At 45.9% G+C, this 21,121-nt stretch overlaps 1 protein-coding gene and 1 pseudogene across 2 annotated transcripts in view; both read left to right on the top strand.

The window, feature by feature from the left end:
• Positions 1-21,121, top strand: part of LOC126249659 (sodium- and chloride-dependent GABA transporter 1) — a 409,464-nt gene that overhangs the window by 159,959 nt on the left and 228,384 nt on the right. The window lies entirely within an intron of this gene.
• On the top strand, positions 13,712-13,829 carry LOC126249858 (5S ribosomal RNA; annotated as a pseudogene).

Genomic DNA, 21,121 nt, shown 5'->3' with positions numbered 1-21,121 from the left:
GTTGTGGGTTAGGAACTTTTTACAATCACTGTTCTTCACTGCCATGACTTACGTCGGCACTGGACGTTCACATGACCGCCTGCTACCAGCCGTCTTCCATACAGCGTTCCGAAGTGATCAGTGTGTTCTTTTATGTGGGTGGCTAAAATTATTTCCGGTGTGCTTAATTACATCACCCCTATTCCTATTCCAATCTGAAAGGAGATCGAAAATTTGGCTTTAACGTCTCCACTAAATACTTAGAACGGAGTACAAGTTCGGGCTGAAGAATAATTAAGCAGAATTCGACCGTGATCTTCTCAAAGAAATTATCGTGTCATTCGCCTTAACCTCGGAAAACGTGAATCGCGATCTCTCTCTCTCTCTCTCTCTCTCTCTCTCTCACACACACACACACACACACACACACACACACACACCTTTTAACTTTCCCCCCCTTGGGGAAGTGTTTTGAGAAGTGTGTAGCCTGTTGGCTTTTACTCCACTGTGTGCGTTTTGAGTGTGTGATTGTCTTTGACTGTTTCGGCTGTGTGTGTGTTGTGTTGGTGTTCTGGTGGTGTCTAGTACTTACCTGAGGTTAGCAAGATGTTTGGTGTTTCAAGGATTAGGGTTAGGATTTGGGGATTTTTGAGATTTTCTCTTCTACTTAGTCGTCGAAGATCGTCATGGAGCGTTTGTGCTTGTGGGACACATGTCATACCGACCTATGGATTGGATAAGGTTATTTCCAGATCTGGAAGAGCTCTCATAGGAAGCCCTTGCCAGATCCTGGAATCTTTCTTTGAGGAGTGGGATATCAGCAGCGGCGTGCAGATCGTCAGTCGGGAATCCCATGGGTAGGTGCAGTGCCCTCCTAAGGGCGCGGTTCTGCAGCCTCTGGAGTTTGTCCAGGTGCTGATTTGCCGCGTATCCCCAGAAAGTGCACACATACTCCATTACTGGCCGTATGAGGGCCTGATAGACGTTTAGTTCTAGAGAGCAGGGAAGGGAGCTGGTTGTGTTGAGGATTGGGTATAGGATGGACATTCTGGCGCAGACCTTCCTGTGGATCTCGTCTATATGGAGTTTCCACGTTAGTCTCGAGTCCAAGGTTACGCCTAGATACTTGGCGGATCTGCGCCAGGGGAGTCGGGATCAATGTAGATGCAGATGAAGGGGGGGAGGGGGGAGGAGCGTTGAGGGGGTCCGCGTCTCCCGAGTCTCCAGGTGATCAACATAGCCTGTGTCTTTTCAAGATTGATGCTGATGCGCCAGCGATGGACCCAGGTTTCTGTGTTATCTAAAACCCTTTGCAACCTACGAATGACCAGGTAAAAGGCGGTATCGTCAGCGCACTGTGCGGTGTGCACCAGGGGGGCCGTTGGAGTGTCCGCAGTGTACAGACTACAAAACGGGTCCCAGGACCGACCCCTGTGGCACCCCAGAACGAATACGCCTTTTGGTGGAGGTGGCTGTTTCTACCTTGACAGAGAAGGTTCTATTCGTGAGATAGCTTCGGATTAACCTGACTATGCTCCCAGGGAACCCTTGTGTGTATGACTTGTATAGTAGCCCTTTATGCCATACTGAGTCGAAGGCTTTGGCTACATCAAGTAGCACTATCCCGCAGTAGCCTCTGTGGTTGAAGCCCTCTGTGGCTGCTTCCACTAATTTCATGATCTGTTGTGGGGCGGAGTGCTTTTGTCGGAACCCAATTGGAAATCCGGCAAAAGTCGCTCGAAGGTGATGTGATCTCGTATGGGAATAAGCAGGAGGCGCTCATAGATCTTGCTGAGAGTTGGCAAGAGGCTAATCAGCCTGTAGTGCTGCGGGAATAAAGGGTCTTTCCCTGGTTTGTGTATCGCGACCACTTCCGCGTGTTTCCAGTATGCTGGGAACGCGCAGGTACGAGTAATCTCGTTGAAGACGTTCGCGAGGTGTTCGATAGCCGAGGGCGGGAGGTTTTTAACTAGATGGTTGGTGACACTGTCGTGTCCTGGGGCCTTTTTTGTAGGGAGGGACCTAATTACTTTCGCCACGTCTTCGGGGGCGAAAAATGGGGGTTCGTCCTCTCGGTCTTCCTCAGCGTTGAGGAAGACAGCCAGTTGGCGACGGACTACCTCTTCATGCTCGTCATCCTGGGGTTCTGCCGCTTGAAACTGCTTCTCGAAGGTGTCGGCGAGGGCGTTGGCCTTTTCAGCATGGCTGTAGGCGGCAGCCTAGCGCGTCTTTCGGTAAATTGTTTGGTTGCTTGCATAGTGTGTGATGGTCTACTTTGAGGGCTGTGAGGCGGTTTTGCCATTGATGGTTTCGGTGCTCATTGAGCACTACCCCAGCTCTCTCTGTAGACGGTTGACCAGCCTCCTTGTGGCCTGATTTCTGGTGATCTTCCACTCTTTTGCCACTCTGTTCTTGGGACGGATTTGGGCTAGTAGATGTTCCGGGAGTTGTATTGGCGGGGGCGGGCCATCCCTTTATGCGGGAGTGGCATCTTCCGCTGCCTGCAAGTTGGTTCCTGTTAGGTCTTCTAGCGCTTGTTCTACTGTTTCGGCAATAGGTGACGGAGCGCGAGCGATATCAGAGGCGACAGTTGCTCGGTATCGCTCCCTGTCAGCACGTTTGTAGGACGTCTGGTACCGTGGGAGTGCTACCCATTCTCCCACATCGACCTCTAGAATCACTGGGTTGTGATCGGAGGACATTCTGTTGATTGTCCTTGCGGCCACAAACCCCGCGATCCTCCTAGTGAGGGCTATGTCTAACACGTCGGGCCTACCTCCATTTTTTGGAAAATGTGTGGGCTCGTCTGGGCCACATGTTTCTAAGTGGTGGTCGCGCTTGTCGTTGCAGTTGGACGCCTGTTCTGGAGGTTACTCTAGAGTTCCAATCGGGGTGTTTGGCATTGAAATCGCCGCCTATTGTGAGTTTGCCTTCAGTTTGCCCTAGCGCAACTATGTCTCCCTCGTCTATCTAATCTTGTGGGGATCGGTAGATTGCAACGATTGTTAGGGGTCCGGTGGCAGTGGTTACTTCCATGGCACTGCTTCGATTTTATTGGTAGCTAGTATGAATACCTGGTGGTGGGGGATCCCTCTTTTTATGTATATGGCCACTCCTCCCCCTTGGGTTGGCCTGTCTTTACGGTAGCTAACATAGTTGGGTACTGTCGCTTTTATTCCCGGTTTCAGGTGGGTTTCCTCCATCATCCGTATGTCGATGGAGAACTCCTTCATGAGTTCTCTGAACTCGACCTTTTGATTAACAATACCGTCTGCATTAAAGAGCCAGCCAGGGTGGCTGAGTGGTTCTTGGCGCTACAGTCTGGAACCGCACGACCGCTATTGTCGCAGGTTCGAATCCTGCATCAGGCATGGATGTGTGTGATGTCCTTAGGTTAGTTAGGTTTAAGTAGTTCTAAGTTCTAGGGGACTGATGACCTCAGAAGTTAAGTCCTAGAGTGCTCAGAGCTATTTGAACCATTTTTTGCATTAAAGATGCACATTGTCAGGCCTTGGATATTTGGTTGTCTATCCATGATGGGGTTTTGTGACTACTGAGTAAGTCGCAGAGGGGAGTGACTGCTGGACTGTTGCCTGAAGCACAACGAGGACCTGAGTGTTCTGCTTCTGGGCCTCCCTGAATTCCTTCATCATTTCCATGATTAGGTCCATGGTCTGGACCATAAGGCCTAATAATTGATCAGAGGGGGTGGAGTGTGTGTGGGGTTCCCTAGAGCTTCCTCTGTCTTGGCGGACATGGTCGTTGTTGCGTTTTTCCTGGTGTTGTTCTTGCGTGTGTGTCTGGTGTTGTGTTGACAGGGCTTGCGCTGATTTCTCGACGTTTTCGTGGCTCTTTGGTGGAGAGACCACTTCTACATATGTTGCCCTTGGAGTGTCAGGCCTTGGTTTTACCGAAGTTTTGTCTGTGTGTGTTGTCCTGTTTTGTCTCTCTGTGTGGTTTGATGGGGCGGCTGTGTTTTGTTTTCGTGTGTGGGGTGCGACCTTCGCACCCTTTGCCTTCTGTGTGTTTTTTGTGGACCTCGCAGCCTTGGTACCCTGCTGTGTGGTTTTTCCCACACAGTGCGCATCTTACCTGTGGGTCCATGTGTTTTACTGTGCAAGCCCTAGTGTCGTGGGGTTCGGCGCATTTTCTACAGCGCACGGGCATCTGACAATGGGCGGCAATGTGATCCAGTCCCTGACACCTGAAGTACTGCACCACCTTGTTCTTGGGGTGGAGCGGCTCTGTGGTGACAGGGACTGCCAGATCAGCTGTTCTGCGTTATGTCCGGCAGAGTAACCAGGAATAGTGGCCACTTATTCTCTGCCCCATTTTTACCCATCTGCTCTACTGTTTTGACTAAAACTCCCTGGGCGGTCAGGTCTGTCTTGACTGCCTGGGCCGAGAGCTGTCTGCGGAGGTCCCTAATGACGATGATTTTGTTCCTTGTCTTGGTGATGGGGAACGTGTAATGAGGTATAGTTTTGTCTGTGAGGGCCTTTTTGATGGTGTTGTAGTTTTCGATGTTGTGTAGAATGATCTTAATTTTGTCCCCCCCTGTTGGTTTTGCTGTAAAGTTGCCCCCTTTGAGTTGTGTTTTGATCATGTCGTGGAGTTCCTCGTAGTTGCGGGAAAACTCTGCGACGGAGGCGGTGTGTTGTGTGATTCTGTGCTGTTGTTTCTTGTGTTTTGGCCGAGGTGTCACCCACTGTCTGAAACCTGTTTGGGATGGGTTCCACTCCCCGAGCAGGTGGAAGTCTCGGCTGGCGAAAGGTTTCTCTCACCAGCATAAAGCCCTCCGAATCCTCCCCGGTTTCATGGTTCCCTTCCAGGGCAGCTGTTTCCTGTGGCTCAGGAACCGCAGGATCTTCAGAGGTAGGTGTGGGGGGGGGGGGGGGAGATTTGGATTCGGGGGTGGGATTCCTGCTCTTTTTATGTTTCTCTTTGCTATCCTTCTTTGCACGCCGCTGCTTCGTGGGGGGGGGGGGGGGGGGTTGAGGATCTGAGATCGGGTAGGGAGTTGGGTAGCAGTTCCGGGTTTGGGAAGTATTTTGGTCGGTTGACGGGACTTCTGCTTGCCATTTAGGTCGAGGATGTGTTCGGCGAGACGATTTTGGGCGTTGGCAAGCAGGAGCTGGCTAAGGAGAGGGGAGAGAGGGAGGGGATCGCAGATACTGTCAATGTAATTGTTTGTTTGTGTTTTACATGTGTTTTCCTTCTGTGTACACGTTGCCATATCTGTAGTGGAAAGGGGGATTGCTGCCAGGGAATTGCCAGTTACAACTTTTGTTGTTGCCGTTGGGTTTTCCGGTTGCATTGCTGGCCCTATGAGAACGATGGCAGACGCGGAATTCTGGACGGAGGCGGCGGAAAACCTTTCTGTGGTTCCATGGCCTGCTTCCAGGTCCTGGCCTACTTTTTCCCTATTCTTGGCGCGGGGGGGGGGAGGGGGAGGTGCAGCAAAGACTAGCTCTGCTGCAGCCGAAGTGCTGGAAACAACCGGCGGCGCGGCCCGCGGCAACAAGAAAGCGCGCCTCGTGTCGTCAGCGGAAAGAGACCGCTGCGACCCCAAGGTACCACCCAAGCCCGACATACCACCTCGACGAGAAGACACGACAATTCTGCTGTCAGGCGACGCCATGCAAAACTTCCCAAGTGCCGTTCTGCTAAGCTGCGAACCTCGGTGCAAGTGCCCGTCAGTGTTTCCATAAAAAAAAGCCGGAAAACACTCCTGGTTGTACACCCGTGCAAGCGGGGGCCTATGGCTGAAGGTGCGCTAGTAAGAGGAGCGATGCTCAACCCTTCACTGCCACTCAGCGAGTGAATCGCGATAGTCGCAAGCTGAAGTCCGCTCCTCCAGAGTGATCACCGTTCCACTATCCTGACTTCGACTTTAGGCGGTTTTCCTAAGCCAGTCGATCAATGGTATGAATAGTTGGAGAAAAAAGACCAAAACCGATCATTCAGCTATAAAACGGAACTTCTATTCCTATGTTAACGACATCGATAGTGATCGATTTTAGCCGGCCGAAGTGGCCATGCGGTTAAAGGCGCTGCAGTCTGGAACCGCGAGACCGCTACGGTCGCAGGTTCGAATCCTGCCTCGGGTATGGATGTTTGTGATGTCCTTAGGTTAGTTAGGTTTAACTAGTTCCACGTTCTAGGGGACTAATGACCTCAGCAGTTGAGTCCCATAGTGCTCAGATCCATTTGAACCATTTTTTGTTTGATCGATTTTAAAATCACGTGAAAGAATGCGTTCTAGAAGCAATTTCGGAGATCACTGTTTTTGTTGTCAGACATAAGGTTGTGTTTTTTGCAGAATTTGTAAATATTAGCACATCTCACATTTAAATGCTGCGTAATATATTAAAACTATTAGGAAGCTATTATTAATTATTCATTTACAGAATTTGATGTCCGTGTCGATAGCTGAACCGTCAGCGCCGCGGAATGCCCTGCAAAGGAGCCCAGGGTCGATTCCGGCACGCAAGTCGTCGAAGTGGCGTCAACTACAAAAACTTGCACCATGGGATCGAAAATCACAATACGACATCCGAGGCCCGTACAGCTTCATTTTGCCATGTCTAGACGCTTGTATTCACCTTCATGGGGGACCAATGCCATACTAACACATCCGTTTTGTGGCCTTGTAGCACAATAAATGTTGGTCCTTCAGAGTTGTTAGTGTAATCTTGCCCTTCTGGGTATAGTTCTTTTTATGGTGATCAGTGTAAACTATTAAATACAGAATGGTGTATCTTAGAACACTTCTCAGATTTTAGCCTCTAGACAGCCCTGCAAAATATGTCTGATATTCAATGGTATGCAAAAATTAAGGACGAAAGTAACTTTTGCATGATGTATCACTACCAAGTAATACAGCTCAATGAAACTTGGACCATACATAGTAAGAACTGTTACATTATACAGTTGATGATGTTGTCTTCAGTCCTGAGACTGGTTTGATGCAGCTCTCCATGCTACTCTATCCTGTGCAAGCTTCTTCATCTCCCAGTGCTTACTGCAACCTACATCCTTCTGAAGCTGCTTAGTGTATTCATCTCTTGGTCTCCCTCTACGATTTTTACCCTCCACGCTGCCCTCCAATGCTAAATTTGTGATCCCTTGATGCCTCAGAACATGTCCTACCAACCGATCCCTTCTTCTTGTCAAGTTTCATTTTTCAAGTTTTATTCAACACCTCCTCATTAGTTATGTGATCTACCCAACTAATCTTCAGCAGTGTGTTACAAAAAGATACGGCCAAACTTTCAGGAAACATTCCTCACACACAAAGAAAGAAAATATGTTATGTGGACATGTGTCCGGAAACGCTTACTTTCCATGTTAGAGCTCATTTTATTACTTCTCTCCAAATCACATTAATCATGGAATGGAAACACACAGCAACAGAACGTACCAGCGTGACTTCAAACACTTTGTTACAGGAAATGTTCAAAATGTCCTCCTTTAGCGAGGATACATGCATCCACCTTCCGTCGCATGGAATCCCTGACGCGCTGATGCAGCCCTGGAGAATGGCGTATTGTATCACAGCCGTCCACAATACGAGCACGAAGAGTCACTATATTTGGTACCGGGATTGAGTAGACAAGAGCTTTCAAATGCTCCCATAAATGAAAGTCAAGAGGGTTGAGGTCAGGAGAGCGTGGAGGCCATGGAATTGGTCCGCCTCTACCAATCCATCGGTCACCGAATCTGTTGTTGAGAAGCGTACGAACACTTCGACGGAAATGTGCAGGAGCTCCATCGTGCATGAACCACATGTTGTGTCGTACTTATAAAGGCACGTGTTCTAGCAGCACAGGTAGAGTATCCCGTATGAAATCAAGATAACGTGCTCCATTGAGCGTAGGTGGAAGAACAAACTAAAATGAGCTCTAACATGGAAATTAAGCGTTTCCGGACACATGTCCACATAACATCTTTTCTTTATTTGTGTGTGAGGAATGTTTCCTGAAAGTTTGGCCGTACCTTTTTGTATCACCCTGTATTAGGAGGGTTGCCCAGAAAGTAATGCACCGCATTTTTTATTCAATAATTCTTTATTGAACATAACGAGAATTACACACACGAAAGAATTATGTTTCTTTTACACACCCTGTTTTTCCCGCTCTATGACCGTCCTCCAGCGCGAAACAAGGGCATGTACGCCATGACGGTACCAATCTCTGTCCTGGTGGAGGAGTCAGTGCCTCACTGTAAGAATCGCCTCCCTCTCATCATCCTCAAAATGTCTTCCACGAGTAGCATCCTTTAATGGCGAATGACAACATCAGCTCGCTGCAACATGTCAAATGCGGCAGCCGTGAATGGCCTCCCCGACCGCTGCAAATTGTGGAGCTCTGATGACCTTACTCTCCATGCCCAGCTACTAACTGTACTTCCGTCGACATCAGATGCTCCGTAGACTTTGCACAAGCGTTTGTGAATATTCTCCACAGTTTCTTTCTCAGCAGTGAGAAATTCAATGACGGCACGCTGCTTGTAACGCACATCACCTACAGACACCATTTTGAAACTGTCCTGGAGCTACGATATCTGCCGGAAGTGACGGAAACTTCGTGCATTCACTCAGAAGACTGCAAATAATACATACGTTACGTTTCACATTCGTAGAATTGTTTTCGACTGAGAAAAAAAAAATGCGGTGCGCTACTTTCCGGGCAACCCTCGTAAAAAAGATAACTGCGAGCAATAAGCAATAAGACGGATAGATGTGCCACTTTTAGTCAAAGGCAGTAATTAAACTGATGTCACGGCGATTTATGATTGTCCCCTTGTTCATTATAAAAGACGGACAATGGTTCTTTATAGGGTGTGTGATCACCATAGACTTCACTGCATGCTCTGCAGCGTGCTCCCATGCTAATCACAAGGTTGGTAAAGAGTTCTTAGCGTTGTTGACAAATTCTGGATGGTCGTGGGTGCATGAGGACTTCCTTCAAAACGTCTCCCCAACAAACCCCATACGTGAAACTTCCTGGCGGATTAAAACTGTGTGCCGGACCGAGACTCGAACTTGGTACCTTTGCCTTTTGCGGGCAAGTGCTCTACCAACTGAGCTACCCAAGCACAACTCATGCCCCATCCTCACAGCTTTACTTCTGCCAGTACCTCGTCTCCTACCTTCCAGACTTGCCCGAGTTCGAGTCTCGGTCCGGCACACAGTTTTAATCTGCCAGGAAGTTTCATATCAGGGCACACTCTGCTGCAGAGTGAAAATCTCATTCTGGAAACACCATACATGCTCGACGGGATTTAAGCGCGGGGGGGGGGGGGGGGGCGCAGGCGGAGGGGGGGGGAGTCGGGGGTCGGAGGACCGGGGGGGGGGGGGGGGGCTGTCATATCCTCTCGTTCTATGAGCTCCTCTACCTGCGATATGCGATACGGTCCCTCAATGTCATCCATAATAATGAAGCCATGGCCAAATGTTCCCCTGAAGAGACGAACATGGGGAAGGGGTACAGCTTAGTAGACACGTTGACCAGTGAGTTATCATGTTCAAATATTTGTAGGTCAGTATTCCCGTGCAACATTATGTCTCCCCACACCATAAGACCTGGTTCAAATGGTTCAATTGGCTCTGAGCACTATGGGACTTAACATCTATGGTCGTCAGTCCCCTAGAACTTAGAACTACTTAAACCTAACTAACCTAAGGACAGCACACAACACCCAGTCATCACGAGGCAGAGAAAATCCCTGACCCCGCCGGGAATCGAACCCGGGAACCCGGGCGTGGGAAGCGAGAACGCTACCGCACGACCACGAGCTGCGGACTCAAATGGTTCCAATCGTTCTGAGGACTATGGGACTTAACATCTGAGGTCGTCAGTCCCCTAGACTTAGACCTACTTAAACCTAAATAACCTAAGGACATCACACAAATCCATGCCTGAGGCAGGATTCGAACCTGCGACCGTAGCAGCAGCGCAGTTCCGGACTGAAGCGCCTAGAACCGCTCGGCCACAGCGGCCAGCATAAGACCTGGAAAACCAAACGATCATGTCCGACAATGTTTCTGGACACATAACATATGCCCACCTGTCGCCATTTGAGAATACGTAATGCATCCAGAAACATTCCTTTACGTGATTCTAAAATCGGTCACTAGACTGAAACACTGACCAGGAAGCATCATACGTTTCTAGGTACGCCATTATCAAGGTACAACACTCTCATCTCCTCTCCTCTCCTCTACTGACATGATTTTCTCGACTGCAACATTTTTAAATTCCAGTAGAATATTTGATCCTAGGTACATGACCATGTTGTACCTTGAAACATTTTTTTACAGTTAGAGAAACCTTACTGCCCCAGAGGTATTTCGGTCATTTCAGAAGAAGACTCGCACACGAAAAGTGAACGCTATAATATAAAAATTGAATAAGAAAATACACAGCAAGAAAGTAAACAGCACGCCTGAAAAGACGACCTTGATTTTGATTCTATGAAGGCATATGCCACATAGTTGATAGCAGATGTACTGATAGTGGGTTGAACGTCCCCTGCCAACTGATAGCGCAGTGGTGTAGCTACCAGAGCGCCATCTGTATCTACCCTTTAATAGGGAAGGCTCACACCCAGAAGGCTCAGTGTGGTGCAAACGTGTGAAGCTAGCAGGCAACCGTGCAACGAAGATGCAGTCGTGCTTCCTACAGCCAACTGAGACCGTTTGAAAGGGGTCAAATAGTGGCCTTCCGAGTAGCGGGTTTGTCCTTTCAGAGAATTTCCACGTAAATTGGACGTGCTGCGCCAGTTCTGCAACGATGCTAGTATCAGTGATCACGTGAACATTCTGAACGCCGGACATTTGCCACGCCGGACATTTGCCACACTTGCCCCGTCGCCAGGTAGAGATCCTTCAGGTAAGGGATGCCCTTCCTCGTACTTCTTCTGTCCGCTTTCAAACTGCCGTATCCACATCTTACTAGAAACAACCAGTACGTAATGGACCTTCTTCTTCTTCGACATCTTGGCGAAATACAGAGCTTCTTTTCCGAAATCGAAATATTTATGTCTTTTGGGAAACGAAAGCAGTTCCGGCCATTATGTCAGTATGCAATTAGTTCTGCCAAGTATAAATATAGATCCCTCTGTCTTTATGGTAGCTTCCTTTCACGCTTACTGATTGCGATAGAAACAGTCCATCGCCGTGGGAGCAACAATAAAGGAACGCTGCAAAGAGAATGCGAATGCACGCTAATCATTTCTTTTTGATCGCTGCATTTGTGCCTACTTTATTTACTACAACTATATGCCAAAAAGACAATAAGGAAAGAAGAAATGGGTATGTGAATTTTTGAAAAGAAGAACGACATACTCCATATTAATTTACTCTCTAAAATCCGGTATCCCTTGCGGCGAAACATTAGTTAATAAAGTGTAGTGGGACAATGTTCAAAATATGACTGAAATTACGTTCATAAACAGAGATAAGAACATCTATGATTGACATGTCATCTAAAGTCGACGTACAATTTTAAAATGTTAGAAATAAGGAAATGAAGTAATACAGAATTCTATGCTTGTAACGTACGATGTTGTTCTACATTGTTTAGCTCTGGTATTTACAGGATCATAGAGAAAGCATCCTAGGTTTTGGAGGGAAAAGCCGTAATTGTAATGATCTCCACTACAACAGAAACAAGAAGCACAACTTAAGGAAAAATAATATAATGTGTGTTCCTGCTCACAAGCGACATTGAAGCAGGTAGTTCCTGTGACTTAGTATGGACAGAGATTATATTCGACAACCGGAATAAATTACTAACCGGCTCCTTTTACCGACCCCCGGTCTCATATGAAACAGTTGCTGAACATTTCAAAGAAAACTCGAGTCTCATCGCAAATGGGTACCCTACTCATACAATTATAGTTGGCAGTGACTTCAATCTACCTTCCATATGTTGACAAAAATACATTTTCAGACCCTACTGTAGATAGAAAACAACTTCCATAATTGTTCTAAATGCTTTTTATAAAATTATTTTGAACAATTAGTTCACAAGGCCATTCAAATTGTAAATGGTTACGAAAACACACATGACCTCTTAGCCACAAATAATCCTGAGCATCACGACGGGTACAGGAATTAGTGAACACACAGTCATAGCGAGGCTCAATTCCATAACAAAGAAATTCACCAAAACTAAACGCGAAATATATATATTTATAAAAGCAACTAAAAATTCGGTTGACGTCTTTCTAAGAGACAGTCTCCAATCCTTCCAAACTATCTAAGTGAAGACCATATGTGGCTTAAGTTCAAAGAAATAGTATCAACAGCACTCGAGAGATTCATACCAAATAAACTAATATCAGACGGAACTGATACCCCATGGTACACAAAACACGACAGAAAGCTGCTACAGGAGCACCGAAAAAGGCACGTATAATTTAGACGAGAGCAAAATCTCCAAGATTGGCGAAGTTTTACTGTGGCTCGAAATTTGGTGCGTATTTCAATGCGAAATGCATTTAATAGTTTCTACAACGAAACTCTCTCTAGAAATGTGGCGGAAAATCCATAGAGATTCTGGTCCTATGTTAAGAAAACCAGCGGGAAGGCTCAGTAAGTACCTTTACTGCGGGTCGGGCGGTGAGTGAGGAGGAGGAGGAGGAGGAGGAGGAGGAGGGGGACACAAGGGACCCAACCCTTCGGAGCAGGTAAAATCGTGCCAAATGTCCGCCGTGGCAAATGTACGCACACCGAACATTCTCACAGCCGTAGACGATGTTCTGGACGTCCACGCACCACAGACGCCATCCTGGATCGTAGTATTGTAAGGGCAGTAGTGGCGGATCGCCCAGCACAGATATGAGGGCTTGTGAGCCTAGACGTGCCGACACTAACTGTTGCGAACTGTTTATTAGCAGTGGGACTACAGGCACGTACACGTCTAGTCCGTCTTCAACTTACCTCACAGCATCAACATTCGCGGCCCGACTGGTGCCGTCAGAGGATCACTTGGAAGATGGAATGGCACGCCCTGGTCTTCAGCGATGAAAGCAGATTCTGCCTGCACACAAGTAATGGTCGTTTGCGCGTTCGACGTAGACCTAGTGATCGCTATTTCGTAGAGTGCATTCGTCCATGACACACTGACCCAACCCCAGGTCTTATGGTCTGGGGTCTGATAGACAACTCTGGTTGACCTTCGATGTTTCTGAACGGGACGCTAAGCAGCTCTTGGTACGTGCAGAATATTATTCGACCTGTTCTTTTGCCATGCTTTCAACAGGAGGGCGATGTGTTGTTCCAGCAGGATAATGCTCTCTCAGATACTGCCCGTGAAACTCTACGTGCTCTGTAATACGTGCAGCAACTTCCCTGGCGAGTACGATTTCCGGACTTGTGTGGGATGTGATGGGACGAGAACTGACTCGTGCAACTCGTCAATCAATAATAGCGTGAACAGGTTGAGCAGGCATGGCATAACGTATCCCAGGAAAGTATTCGCCATCTGTACGATCGACTGGATGCCTGAGTCAGCGCTGCATTGCCGCCTGTGGAGGCTATACCAAGTACCAATATGGGTATTTCAGCAAGGGTCGAAAACTGGTACCCCTGAACCGATTGTGCTATTGATCTGTAAAACCAGTTATTTCATGGACTCCATATGCACTGTTGTAACAATAAATATTGAGTGAATTGGAAACCTCTAAAAAGGTGTACTGATTTTTTCTGGTAGAGTATATTAAAGCCAACGGCCTTGCCGCTGTGGTAACACCGGTTCCCGTCAGATCATCGAATTTAAGCGCTGTCGGGCTGGGCTAGCAATTGGATGGGTGACCATCTGGTCTGCCGAGCGCTTTTGGCAAGCGGGATGCACTCAGCCCTTGTGAGGCAAACTGAGGAGCTAAACTTGATTGAGAAGTAGCGGCTCCGGTCTCGGAAACTGACATACGGCCGGGAGAGCGGTGTGCTGACCACATGTCTCTCCATACCCGCATCTAGTGGCGCCTGTGGGCTGAGGATGACACTGCGGTACCTTTGGGCCTTCATGGCCTGTGCAGGAGGAGTTAGAGAGTATATTAAACTTGTATTACAGGGCTGGCCAGAGTCGAAAGTCCGGAAAGTGTTCCAAGTTACAAAAGGCAATCAAAAACTTCCCATTTGAGGGCGTTGCTGAAGCGTATATACAACGCAGAGCGACTTAAACTATGGTATATTAGCACCGACATGTAGACAATGCAATAGTATGGCATTCGTGTCTTTCCGACTTGTCTACGGTAAATACATAAACGAGAAATATGGCGATGATATTATCAAATGCGTCCAAACAGGACCAGCGTGCTGTTATTCTCTTCTTGACTACTGAAGGACAAACTCCGGTATACATCCATCAGAGAATGAAGAATGGATATGGGGCAGCATTTCTGTTGAAAACCGCTGTTGTGGAATGGTACGCCAAGTTCCGTGCTCATTGCGATTCTAAACACGACGCCAGTAGACCTGGGAGACCAGCCTCATTCAAGTGGGAGACACTTGAGCACCCGCCCTATAGTCCTGATCTCTCCTGTTGCGATTGCCACTTAAAAAAGACCCGAAAAGGTCTACAATTCCTGTCGGACGAGAATGTTCAGCCAAAGGTCTACAATTCCTGTCGGACGAGAATGTTCAGCAGGCAGTTACGGAATTCTTCTCGCAGGAGGACACGGTGTTCTACCAAACGGGTTTCTTCGACTTGATGCGAGGGTGGTCCGAATGCCGCAGTGCTCACTGCAATTTTACCTGATTGGCATACCGATTTTGGACTTACGGTCTTCGAACGGAACCTTTTTATCGTCCCTTATATAACACTCTCTCCTGTTACTGCGTAATACCAGATTCACATTGAATGAAACGCAATATCCATCCCTTCACAACAGGAGTAACAGTGTCACTGAGGAAATAATCCTACATCAAGTTATTATGTTTAAATAATTTTAAATACTTGTTTAGTGGAATACACGAAACGAAATTAGACTCATATAAAATATCTCATGCAGTAAAACGATAAAATGTTGTTCAAGAAATTACTCGCGCGTTTATTCTCCGAGAATGTACATTGAGAGTGAAGGTATCGTTGTGAAATATGGTCGTATGACGCAGATCTTGTTTTCCCCAAAAACCCTTAATTAATAATTCTGGTTCGAATTAAAATTCTCTGTAGATTAATCCCAATTTAGTGCAAATTTTTCTTTTTTCCTCGGGGAATCCTGGTGTAAGCCACACAATACATATAAGTACTCTTACGTCTTAAAGGCGCTAAGTGCTCATACATAAACTATTATTCGATGACAAACAGCAATTACTAACTGGATTATTCTTGTAGATGATTTCTATCATATAGATATTGGAGAACCATACGATATATTGTGATTCATCAGAGCACAAAAGTCTTACCATTCTTCTACCATTTTAGTGCACTGCTATCGCACTGATATCATTCATCAACATACATTTCTGGATGGCTCATTTTACTTCTTGGCCATCCCACTGAATTTTCATGTTGCTAGAAATAGATTCTGAGATATTTTTGTGTTCTTTGGTGGGAGGCGACAAAACAATCGCTGATATTTGACAACGAGTCGTTTTTTTTTCAGATTTATTTTATTCAAAAAGTTTTAAGACAATGCTCTACAGAAGAGAATTGCTACTTTTAATTCATGTATTTTAAATGATAATTAAGTGGATGACAAGTACATATATAGCATATAGAGTCAACGGCTACAACACTCTATATAGACAATGTTATTCTAGTACAATACTTTCTGAAGAAGACAGTTTTGAAACAGTTGAAACCATGTTCAAGGTTTCATAAACCTGTATTTTGCAAATGGTTGGCTGTTATTGCCAATCCATTTTTACACTTACTTGTGCCCCAACGTGTTTCGATACAGATGTTTCAACCTCAATAGAAATTCCATACTCAATTGTCTGAGATTTCAATTTATGAATGGATAGCAAGACAAAAACACACGCAACTATGTTTTCAGTGTGAACACAGTTTTTGGCAATTGCTGGTATAAACTAAAGGGACGGAGCATAAACAATGAAACACGCAAATAATACTAATAAACATAGGTCCGGAAACCAATGGCTTTCCTGGTACAACGTACGTACAAGTGCTGGCTTGCCAACGTTGTAACACTGTAATGTGCGTCACAGAACGAGAAAAATCTTAGGTAAAAACTATTTAATGAGTTTTTAGTGGAAACGACAGCTTTTTAAATAACTGTATGGTTCCTCCCTTCCGTGTTTTCTCCTTCATAAGCATATTCGAAAATCATTTGTTATCAAGATAGAGAAGATTTTACAGATCATTTCCTCCGCTCCCAACCAAAAATAAACAATAACAGATCATATGTTTGTCAAAACTTCATTTATGGAATAAAATTCTATATCACTAAATAAATATGGCTTACTTAGTATGACGCCACCAAGTCGAAACGTGTCCGGGACTGTAACAAATTCGTAAATGATTATGTTATGAAAATATGGACCTCTAACAATACAATCTGTCTCACAAAAAGATGTGAAACACCCGGAAGACATGGTCGGATGTCAAGCTAACTTCGCACACATACACACCATAGGCGGGTTTGCAAATGACTGGACTTGCAGTTCTCTGTGACACGTATACTGGCCACCTGAGTGCATTAGCCGATGAATAGTGATCGTGTTCAGTGCTGTTACCAGGCCTGGTATTGTATACAAGGGGTGTGAACAGCGTCGGAAGTTGAGTGATCACTATGAAGTACAAGGAGATGCCGCCTACTTGTGTGAGACAGCGATATCAGCATCTGACAGAGTTTGAATGTGGCCTCATTGCTGGTCTCCATCTGACCGGGTGGTCGAATTGTGCAATATCCAGATTTGTGGAGCGTTCGGATGTGATAGAATCCTGAATGGGAAAGTCAGGACAGGCATACTCGTCGTCAAGGTTCCGGTCGACCACGTCTGATCACCACAAGGGAGAATCTCCGTACTGTGAGCCAACCACATCATAACCCCTTCACCATCTCAGAACAAGCACTGTCTCATCCCGCACCAGTGGTTGGAAACTAGCAGCAGCCAGACTAAGGTTTTTTCTGCTCCATTCGTAGGACGCCGCTAACACCACAACACAGATGCAGGACGTGTGCCATGACATGGATGCATAGCCTCCTGGTGAATGGTGGTGCACTGTCTTCAGCGAAGAATCGCAGTTGTGCACTACCCCAACTAGCCATCGTCTGAGATTATGGAGGCCACCTGGGGAGAGGTCCCGTTTTTCCAAGGTTTTGGAGAAGTAAAACAGTCTTACTTCTGGCGTCATGGTGTGGAGAGAAATCAGTTATGGCTTCAGGTCACGGTTGGTAGTGCTTGAGGGAACTCTGACGACACAGTGGTAGATAATGGACATCCTGCGTCCTCATGTGTTACCTCTCAAACGAGTATCGTGGTGCCATTTTTCAACAGGACCATGCTGGTCCACACATGGTACGTGACTCTATGAACTGTCTGAATGATGTTTAGGTAATTCTGTAGTCAGAAAGACCTCCAGATCTGTCCCCCGATAGAACACGTGTGTGACCTGCTCGGACGTCCCATTGCCAGGAACCGAGCAACCAAAGACCTCTTACAACAGTTGTCGGTATAGTTGTCTTAGGAGGGGATAAAATGGTTTTATGACATCCTTCCCAACAACGGAATTAGTGCATGCATACGTGCCGGGGGGGAGGGAGGGGGGGGGAGTGCAACGTTATACTAAGTGGGTTCATACTGCCAACTTTGTAAGGCAGTGTATTTTTGTGTTTCAAACACGAAATCGGAGTAGTTAAGAAGTAGCCTTCATAATGGTTCTTAAAAACCCTTGTGTAAGGATATCTTACAATATGTCAAATATTATTTTTATGTCGATCATGAGAAAACACAACCATCATAATCTCATTGCATGTTTCAAAATTATTATCTTTTCTAAATTTAATGTTGAATTCGTTCAAATTGCTCTGAGCACTATGGGACTTAACATCTGAGGTCATCAGTCTCCTAGAACTTAGAACTACTTAAACCTAACTAACCTAAGGACATCACACACATCCATGCCCGAGGCAGGATTCAAACCTGCGACCGTAGCGGTCGCGCGGTTCCAGACTGAAGGGCCTAGAACTGCTCGGCTGTTGAATTCGTGTCTCATGTTTTATTTGCTACGTATCTACATCTACATCTACATCTATACTCCGCGAGCCACCTTACGGTGTGTGGCGGAGGGTACTTATTGTACCACTATCTGATCCCCCCTTCCCTGTTCCATTCACGAATTGTGCGTGGGAAGAACGACTGCTTGTAAGTCTCCGTGTTTGCTCTAATTTCTCGGATCTTTTCGTTGTGATCATTACGCGAGATATATGTGGGCGGTAGTAATATGTTGCCCATCTCTTCCCGGAATGTGCTCTCTCGTAATTTCGATAATAAACCTCTCCGTATTGCGTAACGCCTTTCTTGAAGTGTCCGCCACTGGAGCTTGTTCAGCATCTCCGTAACGCTCTCGCGCTGACTAAATGTCCCCATGACGAATCGCGCTGCTTTTCGCTGGATCATGTCTATCTCTTCTATTAATCCAACCTGGTAAGGGTCCCATACTGATGAGCAATACTCAAGAATCGGACGAACAAGCGTTTTGTAAGCTACTTCTTTCGTCGATGAGTCACATTTTCTTAGAATTCTTCCTATGAATCTCAACCTGGCGCCTGCTTTTCCCACTATTTGTTTTATGTGATCATTCCACTTCAGATCGCTCCGGATAGTAACTCCTAAGTATTTTACGGTCGTTACCGCTTCCAATGATTTACCACCTATGGCATAATCGTACTGGAATGGATTTCTGCCCCTATGTATGCGCATTATATTACATTTATCTACGTTTAGGGAAAGCTGCCAGCTGTCGCACCATTCATTAATCCTCTGCAGGTCTTCCTGGAGTACGTACGAGTCTTCTGATGTTGCTACTTTCTTGTAGACAACCGTGTCATCTGCAAATAGCCTCACGGAGCTACCGATGTTGTCAACTAAGTCATTTATGTATATTGTAAACAATAAAGGTCCTATCACGCTTCCTTGCGGTACTCCCGAAATTACCTCTACATCTGCAGATTTTGAACCGTTAAGAATGACATGTTGTGTTCTTTCTTCTAGGAAATCCTGAATCCAATCACAAACCTGGTCCGATATTCCGTAAGCTCGTATTTTTTTCACTAAACGTAAGTGCGGAACCGTATCAAATGCCTTCCTGAAGTCCAGGAATACGGCATCAATCTGCTCGCCAGTGTCTACGGCACTGTGAATTTCTTGGACAAATAGGGCGAGCTGAGTTTCACATGATCTCTGTTTGCGGAATCCATGTTGGTTATGATGAAGGAGATTTGTATTATCTAAGAACGTCATAATACGAGAACATAAAACATGTTCCATTATTCTACAACAGATTGACGTAAGCGAAATAGGCCTATAATTATTCGCATCTGATTTATGACCCTTCTTGAAAATGGGAACGACCTGCGCTTTCTTCCAGTCGCTAGGTACTTTACGTTCTTCCAGAGATCTACGATAAATTGCTGATAGAAAGGGGGCAAGTTCTTTAGCATAATCACTGTAGAATCTTACGGGTATCTCGTCTGGTCCGGATGCTTTTCCGCTACTAAGTGATAGCAGTTGTTTTTCAATTCCGATATCGTTTATTTCAATATTTTCCATTTTGGCGTCCGTGCGACGGCTGAAGTCAGGGACCGTGTTACGATTTTCCGCAGTGAAACAGTTTCGGAACAATGAATTCAGTATTTCTGCCTTTCTTCGGTCGTCCTCTGTTTCGGTGCCATCGTGGTCAACGAGTGACTGAATAGGGGATTTAGATCCGCTTACCGATTTTACATATGACCAAAACTTTTTAGGGTTCTTGTTTAGATTGTTTGTCAATGTTTTATGTTCGAATTCGTTGAATGCTTCTCTCATTGCTCTCTTTACGCTCTTTTTCGCTTCGTTCAGCTTTTCCTTATCAGCTATGATTCGACTACTCTTAAACCTATGATGAAGCTTTCTTTGTTTCCGTAGTACCTTTCGTACATGATTGTTATACCACGGTGGATCTTTCCCCTCGCTTTGGACCTTAGTCGGTACGAACTTATCTAAGGCGTACTGGACGATGTTTCTGAATGTTTTCCATTTTTGTTCCACATCCTCTTCCTCAGAAATGAACGTTTGATGGTGGTCACTCAGATATTCTGCGATTTGTGCCCTATCACTCTTGTTAAGCAAATATATTTTCCTTCCTTTCTTGGCATTTCTTATTACACTTGTAGTCATTGATGCAACCACTGACTTATGATCACTGATACCCTCTTCTACATTCACGGAGTCGAAAAGTTCCGGTCTATTTGTTGCTATGAGGTCTAAAACGTTAGCTTCACGAGTTGGTTCTCTAACTATCTGCTCGAAGTAATTCTCGGACAAGGCAGTCAGGATAATGTCACAAGAGTCTCTGTCCCTGGCTCCAGTTCTGATTGTGTGACTATCCCATTCTATACCTGGTAGATTGAAGTCTCCCCCTATTACAATAGTATGATCACGAAACTTCTTCACGACGTTCTGCAGGTTCTCTCTGAGGCGCTCAACTACTACGGTTGCTGATGCAGGTGGTCTATAGAAGCATCCGACTATCATATCTGACCCACCTTTGATACTTAACTTAACCCAGATTATTTCACATTCGCATTCGCTAATAACTTCACTGGATATTATTGAATTCTTTACTGCTATAAATACTCCTCCACCATTGGCGTTTATCCTATCCTTGCGGTATATATTCCATTCTGTGTCTAGGATTTCGTTACTGTTCACTTCCGGTTTTAACCAACTTTCCGTTCCTAATACTATATGCGCACTATTTCCTTCAATAAGCGATACTAATTCAGGAACCTTGCCCTGGATACTCCTGCAGTTTACCAATATTACGTTAACTTTTCCTGTTTTTGGTCTCTGAGGACGGACGTTCTTTATCAACGATGCTGATGTTCTCTCTGGTAAGCCGTCAGGTATTTTATCGTTTCGCCCAAGGGGGGGTCCCTCTAACCTAAAAAACCCCCGTGTGCA

This window comes from Schistocerca nitens, chromosome 3, assembly GCF_023898315.1.
Source record: "Schistocerca nitens isolate TAMUIC-IGC-003100 chromosome 3, iqSchNite1.1, whole genome shotgun sequence".
Taxonomy (NCBI): Eukaryota; Metazoa; Arthropoda; class Insecta; order Orthoptera; family Acrididae; genus Schistocerca; species Schistocerca nitens.
Note: the sequence above shows the minus strand (reverse complement) of the source record. Positions and strands in the feature narration are given on the sequence as shown.